Genomic DNA, 6,460 nt, shown 5'->3' with positions numbered 1-6,460 from the left:
TCAGCTGGTCTGAACCTGCCAGTGTCCAGGGAATTTGGAGGCTGAACACAAGCTGAAGACATGGCCCTTCATTATAAAAATTATTGTGCTCTGTTAGCAATAAAGGGAGGGAAGACATCCAAAGAAGAGGGAGGGCTGAGAGGGGATGTGAAGGTGAGCCAGGCTGCCTAACACCATCTGGAGCTTTAACACAGGCTCCCCATTGTGCTGGAATGTCTTTTAATTTGTAATCCTCCGTGGAATGGGCTTTGGCAAATCATCATCCTTTTGTGCCTCTCTTTACCCACATATGAACTGCAAAGTGATAAACACTATTTAACTTCCAGGTCAAGGGAAGTCTTCAGCTTTTAGCATCCCTCTTGATTTGAAAATCTTCCACTTGTTTCTTTGTCATGCACACAGAGATTAAGAGAGCTGAGGTACTTTGAGGTGTCAATGGCACTTCAGCATTTCTGTGTGCTGCATGTGATAGGTGTGCAGTGGAGCAGCCACAGCTACACCTGGGAATATGGACTCAGAGACAGAATCAGCCTGGTTCTGGCTTTTGCTGTTTACTGAGGCCAGCAGAGGCTGTTCTAGGAATATTTCGATATTTTACAAAATAAGCCTCAGTAATTCCCAAGAATATTGTCATCTTCAATAAATGAGTATCTCCACTCCTTCCCATGAGACCTTCACTGAAAATGAGATCACTCTTCCTGACCTGAGCAACTGAGGTGAATCTCAGCAGGAATTTCTGCCAGGGATGCCTTTGGCTCATAATGTCACTACCCATGTCCTACTCAGAAATCACCATCTATTGTTGAAGCCTGTAAAAATGAAAGATGTTCAACCTCTTTGGAATATTTCTACCAGTTTTATTCAAATCAGGTCCGTTTTGTTACACCCAAAGTGGAGATACACCATGGAAGAGCTGACAGATGGACAGAAGGGGAACATGACACACAACTTTATCATGGTCCTTGTCACACAGGAACCTTCCCAGAAGCGCAAGGCTGTACCGATGCTCACATAAACATACCCGATAATCAGGTACACTGCAGATTTCTCCTTTGGGGATAAGTCTCAAATTAATTATTTACTTGCAAAGGAAAATTCTGGAACTTTATCTTTTGCTTCATGTATAACTTTTTTTCCATCTAATTTTCTTGGTTCTTCCATCTTTCATTTCTTTACTGTTATATCTTCCATTTACAAGCCTATTTTAAACTCCGTTCCTCAACCATTCAATTTATTATCTCTTTTTTCTTTTCCTCTTCCACTCCAGCCATGGACAACTTGGAAAAATCATTCTTGGACAAGTCATTCTCTTATTGTCAATGTACCCATCAGAGGATACCTGACTTTGCCACACTGCAGTGTTTCATATTTTGGTGGCCAGGAAGCGGCACAGCAGCCACCACCAACACTTACAGCCCAACCCAGCCAGAGACTGCTGCCCAAAAGCCTTGGTCTCATTTTGGATCCCAGCCTCCTGCCATGGCCTTCCAGCTTGTTGGGTCCCATGGTCACATCATAAGCTGGGTCAAGAAATGCCCTAGCTGAAAATGAAGTGCTCTCAAAAGTTGACTTTTGGGGGTCAGGCTGCTCCTGCCTAGGACTGCATCAAGACTGGGAGTCTCCAAACAACCTTTGGCTGGTAGGCTCCCATTGATGGGAAGTGGTGAGTGGCAGAGCTCAAGCCTTTGCTACACATTGTTCATGTGTTTGCCAGGAAATTTGGCAGAGAACTCCACAGTTTTACTGCTGTGTTTCATTGGAATGGCCCTAATTTTGCAACACCTGGTGTGTAGTAGCCTGTGGAGTGTCTGTACTGTGTGAGACTACAGCTTCAACCTCTTAAACCATGACCCTTCAAGATAAAGAACTGTGAGAACACAACTTGAATTGCTAAAACTTAAAAAAAACCCCCCAAACTTTAAAATATATATTATTCCAATTATAAAGTGACAAAATGAGGTCACTTTAGTAGGTGGAGCAATGTTGTTACTGTAACTAAACCACTGTTACTGCTTATCATTTAAAGAGTGGGTGTTACATAGATAAAGATTGCAAACTTACCTTGTGGAAAATTCAGGGCTGTGGAGAGGAGCTGAAAAGGTTTCCAAATCAGAGAAAAATTTTGTGACTTCAAAAATCAGTAATGGATTAAAATTTGCTTTCAATTTAATTTAGAACAATGAATGTATTTCCAATAATTCATTTGGATAATGTTTTTTCCATCTCATTTGAGCTTCTCTTATGTTAAATATGATGTGTTAGCTGGTATATTTAATATGGAACATGTTAGATACTTTAATATAGAAAGAAAATGAAATGAAAACATGATAAAGTCAAAACAATTTTATCCTATATCAAAACAAAATGTTTTGATATTATTGAAATAAATCAAGAAAGTAAAAATGAGATGTTTTGACTTTTTCTTGTTAAAAATATTTGTTGAAATTGACACATTCTTGCAAAACATTTGGATTTTGACAAACAGAAATCTTTTTTACGGAAGAATTGTTTTGCTGAGCTCTAATTAAAAACTGGCTAACTTACAGTTAGTTGTCAGTGGCGAATTATTACTGTGAGTCAACTATATGATGAAAGGGATTAGTTCATGGGTCAGTGCTATTTAATATTCTGATCTGTGATCCTTAAATAAACATAAAACCAGTTCTGAAAAATTTCTAGGCACTAAGGAGTTTGGCAGAGTGACCAGGGCCATCACACTGTAATGGGGATCAGTTTGGGAGACCTGTGACTCAAATATCAGCTGTTTCAAGTCAGAAAAATCCAGACATTTCCCCCACAAACAACTCTGCCTTGTCAGGACAGGATCAAGGGGTTTTAATGGATAAATAACTGAGCAGTAAATGAAAGCAGGGGAGAAACAAGCAGGATACTGAGAGGAGACCAATGGAGGAAGGTGGTGTCCTCCTCTGATATCAACAAGATAAAACTGTGAGAGTGGAAAAATACACTGAGGAAAGAATAAGTCAAGTTAGTACCCTTTGTTATTTTGCCCATCAAAGACTGAAAAGTGATGAGGGAAAGTGAGGAAAAAAGGTTACTGGGGTTTTTGTAAGGACAGAGTTTTAAAAAGGAGTTTAAAGCAGACAACTTTAAAGGGAAAATGAAGCAACTTCTTTTACTGGTGAGTCTGAGTGATCATAGAAACATGGTACTTATCAACATGGTGAACTCATCATTTCAGGATGTCTTTAAATCAAAATTTTACTGAAGGCACAAGTTATTTTGGTTCAGCCCAGGAGAAGAAGGGGAAAAAATATCTGACTTGAGTTACAGAAAAGAACAGAATAAGTGTTTTTTTAAATATCCACTACATTTATAATCTGTGGGAGTCTACACATCAATTATTTGCACATGGTGAGTAATCTGAAGATAGCCAAGATTTTTTTAACGGAATCAAATTATGCCAAAAATCAGGAATTTATCATCAACACTTCAACAGTTGTTGAAGGTAGATGTTTAGATTAAAAACACTGTCCTGGACATGGTTTCACAAAATTATTTCTAACTCAAAATTTTGGTACTACATTTAATGAGACTGAGCTTTTAATGAGCCTTCATTTTAGGAGCAGAATGAGAGAAATGATCTAGAATCACTGCCCTAGTGGCAAGGAGGCTTACACAGATGCAAGAGGGATACCTGCTTTCCTTCCTGATTCAAAGCTTCCTTGGTGCCTCATACATTGCCCAAGACTTTGGGGTATTTTCAGCAAACAGAATATTTCTGTAGAAACATTTTACTCTCAGCAAGCACCATTTCATCAGGAAAGAAATTAAAAGCTTGATCAATATAATATCAGTGTTTAATTACTGCTCATGCTACAAAACTCATTGTGCAGAACTAGGTTTGCAATTTATATTTCTATTGTGTTCTTCTCCACGTGTAAAATGGGAATCTGATCTTCTTCTACCTTTATATCCATTGTAAGGTCCTTGGGTGGAAGACTTTCTCTCTCCCTGTGTGTGTGTACTTACACAGAGTAAGAAGCCTATCAGCTTGTTTATAATACAGATAACGCTTGTCCTTCTATTGCTCTATTTAAAAAAAAATACAGCCAACAGTTAGGAAGTGCAAGTCAGAGCTTTTATCTGCCACCCATGACTTGAATATTATATATTTAAATAAAATACTGAATTATTTGAAGGAATGAATTTCTTGTATGTCATGTGTTTCTTTGCAGAACAATGTGACAGGGAGATAACATTTTGCAATTTCAGATCATTTCCCATGGCAAGGAAATTGTATTTGACAGCCAGCTGGTTTCTTTTACTTAATTTAATGTACACATGATGGATACTGGTTAGGACTGATGTTTTCACTAGAACATTATCAACAACTAAGTCTAATAACTGATACAATGACCGAAAATTTTGTATCATCTTCAGGTATTTTCAGCCTATATTTATAGATAAGTTAACATTGTATTTATTTTTTGTGTTATAGTTGTTATGCAGAATTGTATCTCCCATTTTTTTCTCAAAGGCAAATGGATTATTTGCAGCAAACCTCTGATTTAATCTTGCCACTCTATTCAATATCTCCTCCCCCTAATCTTGGGTGCTCCCTTTTATTTCATATCCATGTTTTTAAGCCCTGCACTGTCTCCCATGGCAGTGCACCTTTTCATTAATCCCTTTTCTCCATTACCTGTCCCATAATTCATTCCTTGTCTTTCTCCTCCGTGGTGCTAGCTCCTCTTCCCATTAGGGAGACATATTCTTTTTTCTGATCCCTTCAAATAAAGATCCCATATTTCAATAAATGAATACCCCTTGATACTGTTATTATTATCTGTGATATATTAAAAAATGACTGGATGTGGCACCAAGCACTCTGGTTTAGTTGACAAGGTGGTGTTTGGTTAAAGTTTGGGCTCAATGATCTTTGATTTCTTTTCTAAACTTAATGATTCTGTGATTCCATGATTTTACTCTTCCCCCTATAAAACACTACCTCAGACAACTCCTCTGTTTTAACCACAAACATTAGTATTCACATAGGTCAAGATCAGAGTAAAACATTTTCTTTGTCTAGTGCATAAGATACAGAAAATAGTTTTTTCCTTGTGCAGAGTTATTAGACACAATTTGATTTGTTTTCTTTGGTTTAATCTGTTTCTGAAATCCTGCTTCTAGTCAGCAACTGCAGTGAGAGACTGCACCTTTTGGGTCAGACTTAGAATCACAGAACCATTAAGGTGGGAAAAGACCTCCAAGATCATGGAGTCCCACTTTTGACTCAGCATCACCTTCTCAGCTAAACCACAAGTGGCACGCAGAGTCATTTCTTGAGCATTTCCAGGGATGATGACTCCACCACTTCCCTTGGCAGCGCATGCCAGTGCTTGACAACCATTTTGGTGAAGAAATTCTTCCTGATGTCCAACCTGAACCTGTCCTGGTGCACCTTGAGGCCATTTGTTCTTGTCCTGTCACTGGCTGCCTGGGAGGAGTTGAGAGTCATTGTGCATCCCCAGGACATACAGCAAGGAAAAGCTTTTGTTTCCTGTACAGCTCTACCAGGCCGGCACCTGCATGACATCTTAACTTGCAGAGGTGGGTGAATTAAGTTAGCTCTGCTTTATGTAGAAGAAGCATGAAGGAGCTGCAAGACAGTTTGATGCACATAAAACACTGCCACTTGCTTGTTATCGGAATTGCTAAATCTACATAAGTGTGCTGGGACAGTCAGGAACCCACTGTTCCTTCTGTAGCTTTTAAACACAACCTGTTGCACAATCCAAATGAGTAAAGACCAGCCAGTAGACCTCTAGACATCATTTTTCCAAACTTGAGAATAAGTTTTACCTTCAAAGCTCCACTGAATTTTGTAACAAGAGCCAAGGGAGTCCAGTGAATCCATGTGCAGAGGCTAGATCAACATTGCAGTTTAGAGCAACTTGGGAGTTCTCACATTGTCACCACAGCCCAGAGAAAAGTAGAGCACCAGCTGCTCATAAGCTGAAGCTTCAGTCCAACTTTCAGAGAGCATCTTAAGTATTTAAAAGGTCAAATAAAATTTTTTTGTGTCTTCCTCTCTCCACAGTCTTTTCTTGTTATTTCACTGATAAAATCTGGGGAGGACATGCTGCTGTTTTTATAGTGCAACAGGATTGGCAAAGCCCCACTTTAGAGAAATGTAGGTTGTAGCATGCATGACTAATGATTAATGATGCTCATTAAAAAATGAAGTTCTGATGAAATTCATTAATGCTTGGCTTGAGTCTTGCTAACAGTTATGCAACATTAAGAGCAAGGCAATTACAGATCTTGGCTGCAACTCATTGAGAGATAAAAGAATACCCTTTTTCCTTTTTAACTCAACAAATGACATGCTGCACTACAGAAAGGAGCTGTCTTGAAAAAGCTTCTCCAACAATGAGACAGAGCCTGCAGCTCCATTGCCACCTGCGGGTGTGTGCTGGAGCCTGTCATGCTGTTT

This window comes from Corvus moneduloides, chromosome 4 (assembly GCF_009650955.1).
Source record: "Corvus moneduloides isolate bCorMon1 chromosome 4, bCorMon1.pri, whole genome shotgun sequence".
In the NCBI taxonomy this organism is placed as follows: domain Eukaryota; kingdom Metazoa; phylum Chordata; class Aves; order Passeriformes; family Corvidae; genus Corvus; species Corvus moneduloides.
Note: the sequence above shows the minus strand (reverse complement) of the source record.